Source organism: Periplaneta americana, chromosome 2, assembly GCF_040183065.1.
Source record: "Periplaneta americana isolate PAMFEO1 chromosome 2, P.americana_PAMFEO1_priV1, whole genome shotgun sequence".
NCBI classification, from domain to species: domain Eukaryota; kingdom Metazoa; phylum Arthropoda; class Insecta; order Blattodea; family Blattidae; genus Periplaneta; species Periplaneta americana.
This window is the reverse complement of record NC_091118.1, coordinates 93,005,395-93,018,278: the sequence shown is the minus strand read 5'-3', so window position 1 is coordinate 93,018,278 and position 12,884 is coordinate 93,005,395.

Sequence of the window (12,884 nt, the reverse complement as noted above, 5' to 3'; positions counted from 1 at the left end):
TACTTCCAGTGCAGGACTCAGATACATGGAAATTAATATCTCAGCGACTAACTAAGCTTATACTTACTTACTTACAAATGACTTTTAAGGAATCCGCAGATTCTTTGCTGTCCTCACATAAGCTCGCCGACGGTCCCTATCCTGTGCAAGATTAATCCAGTCTCTATCGTCATATCCCACCTCCCTCAAATCCATTTTAATATTATCCTCCCATCTATGTCTCGGCCTCCCCAAAGGTCTCTTTTCCTCCGGTCTCCTAACTAAAACTCTATATGCATTTCTGAATTTGCCCATACGCGCTATATGTCCTGTCCATCTCAAAAGTCTGGATTAAATGTTCCTAATTATGTCAAGTGAAGAAAACAATGCGTGCAGTTCTGTGTTGTGTAACTTTCTCCATTCTCCTGTAACTTCATTCCTGTTAGCCCCAAATATTTTCCTAAGAACCTTATTCTCAAACACCCTTAATCTCTGTTCTTCTCTCAAAGTGAGAGTCCGAGATTCACAACCGTACAGAACAACCGGTAATATAACAGTTTTATAAATTCTACTTTTATATGACTACTTTTATGTGTCTACTTTTATATGTAGCCTACTTGTTTTACGAAAAGGTATGTTATTGTACAACGATTCAATGTATTTTTAGATTCGGTTCTTAATACCTCTTCTATACCTCCCAACTTTGCCAAGAAACTACCAAAGAAACTGGAATAAATCAACCTATTTGAAAACTTTTCCATGACAATAAATTCCGTTTCAATAAATAGCGTATACTCATTTATATTATTTTGTTTTTGCGAAGGTCCTACAAAATTGTACAGATCTTTTGATCTTTCCGTGAACCAACACTAAACTCTCTCACATAGCGTACCTACCTCCCTGACTGTGTAGTCAGCACGATGCAGGGTCACCATAGAGACATTATAGTGCAAGTACAATACAAGGGACAAATACCCAGTTCGGTGTAAAGAAGATACATCTCTGTCCACGGTTAGAATCGAACCACGGACCGCTTGAGTGGGAAACGGTGTATGTATGCTTAACCTATGCTCTTGAATTCACTGATCCATTGAGCAAGACGTCCCACTATTTAAGAACGTTTTATTTTTATTAAACGCTTTCACAAAAGTGAGGACAAAGGGTTAAAAGACCAATCATTAAGAGAGATAAAGATTATTTATTATTATTATTATTATTATTATTATTATTATTATTATTATTATTATTGAAAACAGCCATGGTAAATAAGATAAATATATCGTACAATAATAAATAATAAGATGCTAAAAAAGGAAAAAGTAATGTTGAAAATGTATTTACAACGAATTAACCGAACGCTCGGTCTGCAAATAACTCTCAAGATATATAATAGATGGCGTTGAGTTCGTCTTTTGAGTTTGAGATGTGCAGTGTTCTAGATATTACACATTTGAGCGAACTCGGAGCAATTTGCAGTTTTATGAAAATTTAATTTCTTTTAAATAATTAATTTTGTGATTAACAATAAAATTACTGTACGAGTATTTCATATGCATGCATTCTAACTAGATTCACTTTTATATATTGAATATTAATAAATATGCGCATTAGTTTAAAATCAAAAGTTGTATCTAATGAAAATTGCGGTTAAACAAATGGAGAGACTGAAAAATAAACTCATGAACGACAGACAAACAGACAATAATTAAATACAAACCGAATGTTATCAACCACTCTTCGATATCGGGGAAGCTAAAAATATTTTTTTTTGTACAAAATCTCAAAAAACGCCAAAAAAATCAGTTTTAATTAATTTATACTTCTAATATGAATAGGGCTCAGAGAATGATGCAAACAACATCGAAACTAGTCAACCAGGCAACATAACACCAAAAATTGTAATGTTAACACAGTGAAGTCGTTATTTATTTATTGAAATCATTTCACAGTGCATCAGTGATCAGATTTATTCGATGTTTCGAAACTATTATGAGATTCCATTATCAGAGTCATACTTTCAAAACAAGGGATGATCACCCAGTTTGATGAATCATATTTGTATTGCCACTCTGACGGATTAAAAAGAATAATTTTGTGGTAAATGGAAACAACTGAATCTAGTCATCATTATAGCTTAGACTATAAGATATTTGAAGAAAGAATTTCTCGCGTGTTTTACATAATTAAATGGCATATATATTATACTTAATCAATCTCTCCGTGACCACACACGTGCTTGATGGTTAGTCTTGCTAATTGGTCGCTTCGCTTGCTTCACAGGCAGCACTTAATGAGCTTCGATCAGAAACAGGTTGCTCGCTAGCGTACAATTAAGTTTGAGGAATCTCCATTCATTGCAATCACTGTAATTCAGATTGCCCTTTTCCTACTTTCCAGCCAAGGATGTCCCAAATCCGATCGTGTGAACATGCAGAGTCTATCACGGATATGATTTGCTTGCGGATTGTGAACAAAACCATGAAGAAGCAAATACTACCTGCATATTTTGTTATTTATTTCTCTAGTGCAGCACCCTCAATAATTACACTATTTCAGACACCATAAACAACGATATCATAGCTATGGCAATATAAGTACGCACCTTTAAAGTAACCTGTCCCAGTTACATTATGGTACTTCTAGCACACTAGTTTGGAAAATATGTACAATTCATTGGAAACAGTTCTGAGAATACTTTCTCGGAATAGACAGAAAGTTTTCCGTTACATCAATGATATTATCTTCCTGTGCTGTAAAGCCATGAAGATTGTTTTTCATAGAAGGAAACGGAAAAATAGGAAGATGCACTACGGTTTATGAATTTCAAACTTCCTATACACAGACATTTCCAGAACTCGTCACTCATCACATTTTGCGTAACTTTTAACGCAAATATGTGTATGTATATATGTATGTATGTATGTATGTATGTATGTATGTATGTATGTATGTATGTATGTATGTATGTATGTATGTATGTATGTATGTATGTATGTATGTATGTATGTATGTATGTATGTATGTATGTATGTATGTATGTAAGTATGTATGTATGTATGTATGTATGTATGTATGTATGTATGTATGTATGTATGTATGTATGTATGGTTTCTATTCATCTATGTGCATCTGTAATCAATAACAAAGTTAATTAAGCTGAAGCTATTCTTTTTCCACCAGTTACAGTAAATCGGTACTACTGTAGTAGTAAGCAACTAACGAAATAAATTAATTGTGGTATAACAGTACAACAGTGCGCACAATTGTAGATTTTATTCCATAATAGTGGATTTAAAATTAAGTTATTTATTAATATCTCACCATGAAACTTCAAAAGGTACAGATAAATATATAAATAAAGTGAAAAAAGCAAAAAGGGAAGAAGAAAAAGGAGATAAAGGATGAAAAAAATAAGTGAAATAGTATGAAGGAAAGATGAGAGGAAGATAACAGGAAGTACAAGAAGAAAGGGAGCAGAAGGTAAAAAAGCACAAAGCAAAAGAAAAGAAGGAAGATAAGGTAGTACATATTGAAAAGAAGAGAAAAGTTAAAAAAAGAAAAGAAAGGCTAAAACGGTAGAACGAGAAGGAGAAGCAAAAATTAAGAGAGATTAAATAGGAAGTAAAAGAAAGGAAATCCCGAGAGAAAAGATGAAAGGAACAAAGAGAAAGGGAGAAAGAAGCGTGGGAGCAAGAAAGGACTGCAAAGAGAATGGGGGAGAAAATGAATAAGAGTAAGGAGAAGATAGTGAGAATGCAGACTTTGATCAAATTGTCTGTAAGTGGCGTTTAACTTGGGGATTAAAAATAATGTTTTTAGACCAGCCACCTGTCCGATAAATAGCGCATTAAATGGTCGAAAGCACGCTGTAAAGAGAAATGAGAGGTAGGCTTAGTTGTGGCGAGGGCGCGAAATACATGGAAAGTCTGAGAAAAGATAAAGATGTGTTAAAAGTTGAGATTAAAATTCTAAGTGCGTAAGAAAGAAAGAGGTGAAGTTTCTGAACTCAAGTGAGAGCGTATTCTAAATGCAGATGAAATCATTGCCATACCTATTGTTATTCATACTAATCCTAAGAAAGACTTGTCCTTTCGCCTTTCGTCCGATTACACTGAGATTTTCATCTCCTGGAGTCTTTGTACATATGGTTTGCGAAGAGAGGAAGGGTCCAAAATGTCTAAACCAGTGGTCGTCAGCACTCGCTGAAATGGGTATGGAATAAGCAGTGCGTTGCAACATGCTCCATTGTGTAGAAGGGAGAGATAGAAAACATAGAAATAATGAAATGTCTATAGAAGAGATGGCTTCAACTATGCAAAGTGCGTATAAGAATTGGATATAATATAATAGGCCTATAAATAAAAACCCAGATAGACTACAATAAGATATACGGATCATTTGCGGAGACAAAGAGGAAGGCAGAAAATAGGAAAGAGTGGAGAAAGCTGGGTTTGCAGTGAAATACCTGTCCTTGAGCAGAATACTATGAATGAATGAATGAATGAAATAAAAACTCAATGATAATTATGGTAGTAGTACTAATAATAATAATAATAATAATAATAATAATAATAATAATAATAATAATAATAATAATAACGTTGGTGAACACAGAGTAAGAGAAAGGTTATTCCGTGAACAAGAATAATGCCATACTATCTGCATGCAATAAATTTGTCCATCTATAAACAAAAGGAATATATATGCATTTTTATATGATCACAGAGCCTTATATTTTGATTGAACTCTCCGTATATCTATAGTATTTTTTTATTTATTTAACTAGTTAGCTATAGTAAATACGTTACATTTTGAAATGAAAAATATTATATTATGTCATTTTAACGGATTATTTGAGGCGTCTAGAATCAAAACTCTCCAAGTCCATAAAACAAAATTTGTGGGAAAATGGAAAAAACTCTTTTCATATAAATAAACATTCTTGGGATATAAACAATGCTTTTATCAAGTATTTTATTATCATTAGATACATTCAAACAAATTACAGGATTGCCCCTTCATTGAAACTAACAAATTCGTAAGGTTAAATTAGCACCTAACTGATTTTGAAACTGAAAAGTGTATTTGGAGGCTTTTGAAAGTAAGAGAATTAGTTCTAAGCATAAAAATGAGTCAAAAAGGAAAACATTTTAACTTAAAACTTACAAATTATGTAGGCAATGAAAACCAGAAATGAAGTAAGATTATGCACATGCTTTAAACATAACGGCAGTATAAATTTGAATACATGTTACACTTTTTAAGTTCACACATATTTTACACAATATTGTCACATTCCTCTTCCTCCAGATTAACAATTTCTTTTTCTTCTTCTTCTTCTTCTTCTTCTTTTTCTTCACGTTCAATGGTATTTCTTGAATTTATAATCTCCACATAAAATTTCAATGCTCTTGCCAATCAGGCCCAAAGTGCTTCTCCAAACGTTTGGTCTCGTCTTTTACCTTAAGTGAGTTCAAAGGCACTCCAAGGCTTAGAATATCAGGATCAATAATTTTGAAATTCTATTTTTGTTCCTTGTTACTACCTTTGCAACAACGGTGTCCGTTCTATAGTTAAACTTATCTTGCGCTGTTATCTGTTCTTTCAATGCAGAGCGTCTTAAAGTAAATCTATTACAGGGACTGAACTTAAAATGGCAGGAGATCTTAAAATTATGTCTGCCTCTTTCTTTCAGTCCTGAAGAGGTAGGCCTACATCTTCACTTCCAAGATTAAAGACTGTTCCATGTTTGCCAATAATATCTTTATATTCTTGAGGATCTACAATCACTTCCTTATTTCTTTTTAGATTACTCCAAATATGCGATCGAGAGGGAGAAATGAATGCCCAATCACAGGAAGTGTAATTTACACTTTTTTAATAGTTATAGGTGCTTCAGTGAGTAGCCATTTAGAGCACATTCCAATCATTGTTGTATTTTTACTTCGTGCAGTAATAAAATTGTCTTATTGCTGTTTATCTGATAAAAAGTAGAAAACGGAGTGGAATTTCTTCATTTCCAACAAACTTAAACTGTTGGATTTCCATTTACTGCCAAAAGCATGATTACAAGCTGGTATAGCAGGAGGGCCACAAGAGGAGTACCGACAAAATTATGTAATTAATTATTAATTGGTAAGTGTAGGAGTACAGTATGTTGTAATAATTTAATACTGTACTTAATATTTATATTTATCATACTATGTTTTCTATGTAATGAAAATATAATTTCAACCACGCATACCTTTCTTTCCTTTTCATTTCTTTTTTCCATTTCTCCCTATTTAGTGTTTTTACACGAGATTTTCTTTGTGAACATTTTTGCAACTCACTGCTCACTCTATCCACTATTTCACTGAATATTATTACAGTAGAAATTAAACTTAATAAGGTTTAACAAGAGCTTAACCACACAAATAATAAATCAACATCGAATAGCTGAGGAATGCTGCATAAAGGAGTCCCACAACCTGATTGGCAGAAAAGGACTTGAAGGTTTTTGAAACTAACAATGGCCGAAATTCAGTTGGATCTAGCGGATATTGAAACTAACCCTAAGTTTTGTCCAGCATTTTCAGAGGAATCCAGCGGATATTGCAGAAAAATAATGCCAGCATCGGATTGGTCATGCGAAGATAGACAGAAAAATAACTTTATCTCATTTTTTTTCTTCAATGGACTTGGCGGGTTTTGATTCTAGACGCCTCATTTATCGACACTATCTCTTAACAAGCATCGGTAGCATAGTGCTGATAACAAAATATTATTTTGGCGATGTTATTTCAGGAATTTTCCATAGGATAAGATAACATTAGAGTTACAGGTTGGGAAGCGTAGGGAAACACCCAAGCAAATAATCAGCTCAAACGAGATTCGAACCCACGTTTTACGCAGTCTTTTAATATGAGTGCAGCTCGTTACCTCTAAATCACGACAGTGGCCTTTTATATGATTTAGCCTTTTACTATTACTATTATTATTATTATTATTATTATTATTATTATTATTATTATTATTATTATTATTGTATTAAATTAATATTATTATTATTGTTGTTGTTAATGCTATTTTAAATTCACCAATTTACTTTCTTTAAAGGATCTCTGGGTCTTTCAAAGCTACTAAAGATAATTATTTATATTGTCTATTACACTTTTACTACATCATACTACTTCTGACCAATAAAACGCACGGAAGGATGTGTTTCAACCAATCATGGTTGTTTATCCTACAATTTTATCACTTCTCTAGCATTTGTTTCTTTTTATCACTTCCCTAGCATTTGTTTCATTGTTTGCCAACATTTAAAACTGCAAATTCTTTACTGTACTATAAAACATGATTTGCGATTGTCATTTGTTTATCCCTTATATAGTCAACTGAAAATGGATGCTCCGTTCAACGTTTCGGTGAAGTTAACATTAATTAAATATAATTTAGTAAGTCAATTAAGAGCTACTTTATTGCATTATAGTACTTATTTCTTCTAATCTTAATATAGTTTCTTCTGTTTTATCACCCCCCTAGCATTTGTTTTTTTGTTTGCCAACATTTCAAACTGCAAATTCTTTACAATACTATAAAACATGGTTTGCGATCGTCATTTGTTAATCGCATAGTCAACTGAAAATGGCGGCTCCGTTCAAACGTTTTGATGAAGCTAACATTAATGAAATATAATTTTAGTAAGTCAATTAATATCTATTTTACTGTATTAGAGTACTTTATTTCTTCTAATGTTTATACAGTTTCTTCTGTTCTTATCACCTCCCTACCATTTGTTTCTTTGTTAGCTAACATTTCTAACTGCAAATTCTTTACGGTACTATAAAACATGCTTTGCGATCGTCATTTGTTTACCGCATAGATAATCAACTGAAAATGGCGGCTCCGTTTAAACGTTTTGGTGAAGCTAACATTAGTGAAATATAATTTTAGTAAGTCAATTAATACCTATTTATTGTATTAGAGTACTTTATTTCTTCTAATCTTTATGTAGTTCCTTCTGTTCTTATCACCTCCCTACCATTTATTTTTTTGCCAACATTTCAAACTGCAAATTCTCTACGGTACTATAAAACATACTTTGCGATCGTCATTTGTTCACCGAAGATAATCAACTGAAAATGGCGGCTCCGTTTAAACGTTTTGGTGTAGCTAACATTAGTGAAATATAATTTTAGTAAGTCAATTAATACCTATTTATTGTATTAGAGTACTTTATTTCTTCTAATCTTTATGTAGTTCCTTCTGTTCTTATCACCTCCCTACCATTTATTTTTTTGCCAACATTTCAAACTGCAAATTCTCTACGGTACTATAAAACATACTTTGCGATCGTCATTTGTTTACCGAAGATAATCAACTGAAAATGGCGGCTCCGTTTAAACGTTTTGGTGAAGCTAACATTAGTGAAATATAATTTTAGTAAGTCAATTAATACCTATTTTATTGTATTAGAGTACTTCATTTCTTCCAATCTTTATACAGTTTCTTCTGTTCTTATCACTTCCCTACCATTGGTTTCTTTGTTTGCCAACATTTCAAACTGCAAATTCTTTAAGGTACTATAAAACATGCTTTGCGATCGTCATTTGTTTTCCGCATAGATAATAGACTGAAAATAGCGGCTCCATCCAAACGTTTTGGTGAAACTAACATTAGTGAAATAGAATTTTAGTAAGTCAATTAATATTTTATTGTATTAGAGTGCTTTATATACTTTCTTCTAATCGTGAATTAGTCAATTAAATCTCACTCGAGTTTTGATTTTCTCTAGATAAACCAAAACCTCTTGTGAGATTACTGTTGATAATTTCGATTTGAATTTGATAGCAAAGCGTAATTTTAGATCGTAATCCAATTGATGTGGGTAACGTCAGAAGGAAAATTACAGGACGGGTTGAACCGGAAGAGAAAGGCTGGAAGTTGTGATGTAAAACCTACTACCAACAAACGTAATCAAATGAATAGTATCAGTAATTGAAGAGCAGCGTTAGATTTATTTAATCGTTCTGTACGTACTGTACAGTAGAAGTGTGTCGGAATCAGAACGCGACTGAGCATTTTGTTTCGATGGCTTTATACAGTAGTATGGACGACCCTGCTCCATCGATGTCTATTATTACACACTGTAACTCTTGTTTGTGTCTGATGCTAACGACTTTAATCCCAGATAAACGTGAAATGTTAACTCGTTTCTGCATCATGTGCGTATCAAACGCCTATACGACTAACAGCTTCTATGCAATCGCAATAAATCACAGATGTGGCGGCAACCAGGCTGCAGCTAAGAGAACAACTCGATGAAGTCTCATCAGCAGTCCAATAGGCGTGGCTGCATCATCTTGCACGCATATCACATTTATAGCTCATGAATAGTTTTATAACACTCAGAACAACGTGGTGCAAAATGTAATGCTGTGTTAGTAACGAACAGAAACAAGTTTGGAAGGCTGTAAAAACGAGTGCCGCAAAGATCACACATATTTCCTCAGTGTGTGTTTTAGGCGTTTCGCAACAATTGAGTTCTTTTATCAACTTGCGAATAATATCACACTTTATAATTTATTTTTGTGAACTGTGAACATGAACTTTCGTTTTCCGCATTGGACAAAATATATATATTTGTGCTCCCAAAAGCAAATAATTTTATTTAATTCATAAATTGTATAGCTTAATAAGCTGAATGTAGTACAAAATTCATATTAATGGTCACGTGGAACACCGTCGGTTAATATAACTACCAGTAAAAATTACCATCTATTCCCTGATTCGGAATTTTTACGGCGCACCGACCTCGGTTTGAACTTAAACAGGTTGACCACGGTAATTTCTAACCAGCCACATTCTAGCAGATAATGGAAATAAACAGTTATTAGCAGACCTAGTAAAACAAAACGGCTGTCAGATTCTTCTTCTTCTTCATCTTTTTTTTCTTCTTCTTCTTCTTCTTCTTCTTCTTCTTCTTCTTCTTCTTCTTCTTCTCCAACTTCCCTAGTATACCACTATCGTGGTGTTAGGGGATTTACTCGGATCCATCTACTATATTGTAGCTGTCACATTCACAGCTGATTATTTCGAAGACAAATATAATAATAATAATAATAATAATAATAATAATAATAATAATAATAATAATAATAATAATTATTATTATTATTATTATTATTATTATTATTATTATTATTATTATTATTATTATTATAGGTTTGGAAGTAAATCTCGAAAAGACAAAGTACATGATTATGTCGTGACCAGAATATTGTACGAAATGGAAATATAAAAATTGGAGATTTATCCTTCGAAGAAGTGGAAAAATTCAAATACAGTACCTTGGAGCAACAGTAAGAGATATAAATGACACTTGGGAGGAAATTAAAAGCAAAATAAATATGGGAAATGCCTGTTATTATTCGGTTGAGAAGCTTTTGTCATCTAGTCTGGTGTCAAAAAATCATAAAGTTAGAATTTATAAAACAGTTATATTACTGGTTGTACTGTACGGTTGTGAATCTTGGACTCTCACTTTGAGAGAGGAACAGAGATTAAGGGAATTCGAGAATAAGGTTCTTAGGAAAATATTTGGGACCAAGAGGGATGGAGTTACAGGAGACTGGAGAAAGTTACACAATGTAGAACTGCACGCATTTTATTCTTCACCTGACATAATTAGGAACATTAAATCCAGACGTTTGAGAAGGGCAGAGCATTTAGCACGTATGGCCTAATCCAGAAATGCATATAGAGTATCAGTTGGGAGGCCGGAGGGAAAAAGACCTTTGGGGAGGTCGAGACGTAGATGGGAGCATAATATTGAAATGGATTTGAGGGAGGTGGGATATGATGACAGAGACTGGATTAATCTTGCCCAGGATAGGGACCGATGGCGGGCTTATGTGAGGGCGACAATGAACTTGCGGATACCTTAAAAGCCATTTGTAAGTAAGTATTATTATTATTATTATTATTATTATTATTATTTATGTTATTATTATTATTATTGTACTTGAATTGCCTGGACAGTGAAGAGGGTGAGAGTGAAGTTTCATTGGTGAAACGAGAGAATTCTTGCACGGAAATAGGTAACGGAAATTTCAGGAGAGATTTCGTATATAAAAATCTGTGGTGTTATTTCTCCTGCAACAAATGGATAATCTAGAACAGTCATGTCAGCATCAGTCCGCGATGAATACATTGCCCGGCGTCTAAACAAGCGAGCACGCGGACTTCTGGACTCTTCCTCTCTTTCGCCGCGATAGAGATGGCAGGGGTGAATAAGTATACTGGTAATACTAAATATATGATTGCTTGCTTTACAGTGCCTACTGAGAGCGTGATGGCACGTGTTAGTGAGACCCTACAGAGTTTTATATGCTTATGTGTTATGTTTGTATGATTATTTTATTTTAATATGTAGTAACTTATACACTGATTTATTTTGTTGGGAAGATAGGAAGAATTAATTTACTCTTTTTCATATTTACACGTTTATTTATGGGAAGTTGATCCATTTTTATTCATTATGCTGTTAAATTATTCTACTACACGTGTTGACTGGGCGAGCCTTTTATTTGTGTCGCTCAAAATTCAGTTAAGTAAAATATAACAAGGAAATTAATTAAATCACTTCATTGGTCCCGTGTTTTTTTTGCGGTAATCGGTTTAATAATTTATTTTTATTAAGAATCATATTAGTAGTTATCTTATAGATGAGCATTATTTTGTGAGAGGTAAAATGTGGAAAGAAATGGCACTCAAAGCAACGTGCATCACATGGAATCCCAGCCTGTATTTTCCGAATTACAAGGAAAACTTTTCTTCAACATCCTCTCACATAACATGCTAAATGTACTGCTAATTAATTACCAATACAGTTTCAGCAACGTGTTAGGAGATTATACAAATATTTTATACAGTTGTGTCTATATTGTAGTTTGGGAGAGGCGCTAATCTGCAATGTGATGTGCATAAATACGTTGGCAACACTGATTAATTTAAATGCTGTAACGTTTCTTTACATTTCCATAGTAACTTCCACCTCAGTGTGCGACTCTCCCCCAATAGCTTGACAGCTGTACTGTGTTCTATTTAGTATTAAAGTCCCGCCGCTCTTATTTCCAACAGCCAATCACGTTGCAGGTCGGCTACATTTAAACGTGTGCGTCTTGTGATTCGCTGCTGATGCCGTTATGCACTACCTAAGGCTCGATAAATACTTAATATAATCGCTCACCATTTTGGCTCTTTCGTTGGCGTTCGCAGAAAGCACACGAGGACGTTATTTTCCGCTCAATTATTTGCTAAATTACACTGCGTTTGATTTATTATCATATGAGCTACGACATGATAATGTTTAACGGTGCGGCAAACAGATTCCTCGCCTGGTAGCTCGGCAACGAAAGAACAAAAATGTCGAACGATACTACCTACCTAGACTTCATAGAGCCTTCACTTCCTAAGGCATAAGCAAAGAGGAGGAGTCACGCCGGAAATAACAGCGACGCGACCATAAAAAGAACAGTAAATATCTTGAGAGATATGATTGATCTGTGGACTCTGAAAGATCCTATTTCGATACCTCCGCAAGCGTTTAATGCAAAATATTTTGTAAGGGAAAAATAAATAGGTGTAAGAAGAGGAGTGCAAGAAAAAGAATAAGGGGAAAAATAGTATTTTAATATTAATAACAAAAATATGTAATCTGAACATAGGTCCGTAAAACTAATAAATTCAAAATTCTGATAGAAAGAAAATATTTCCTGTGTGTTACTCTAAAGCCCCTCTTACGATGTTTTGCGTCTCATTAACGGATCGTGCTCCATCGATTGGGAACAGCAGGAAATATCTTTAATAGTTCAATACATTCCGTCAGAAACTTGAGAGAGACATACATGCAGGAAATC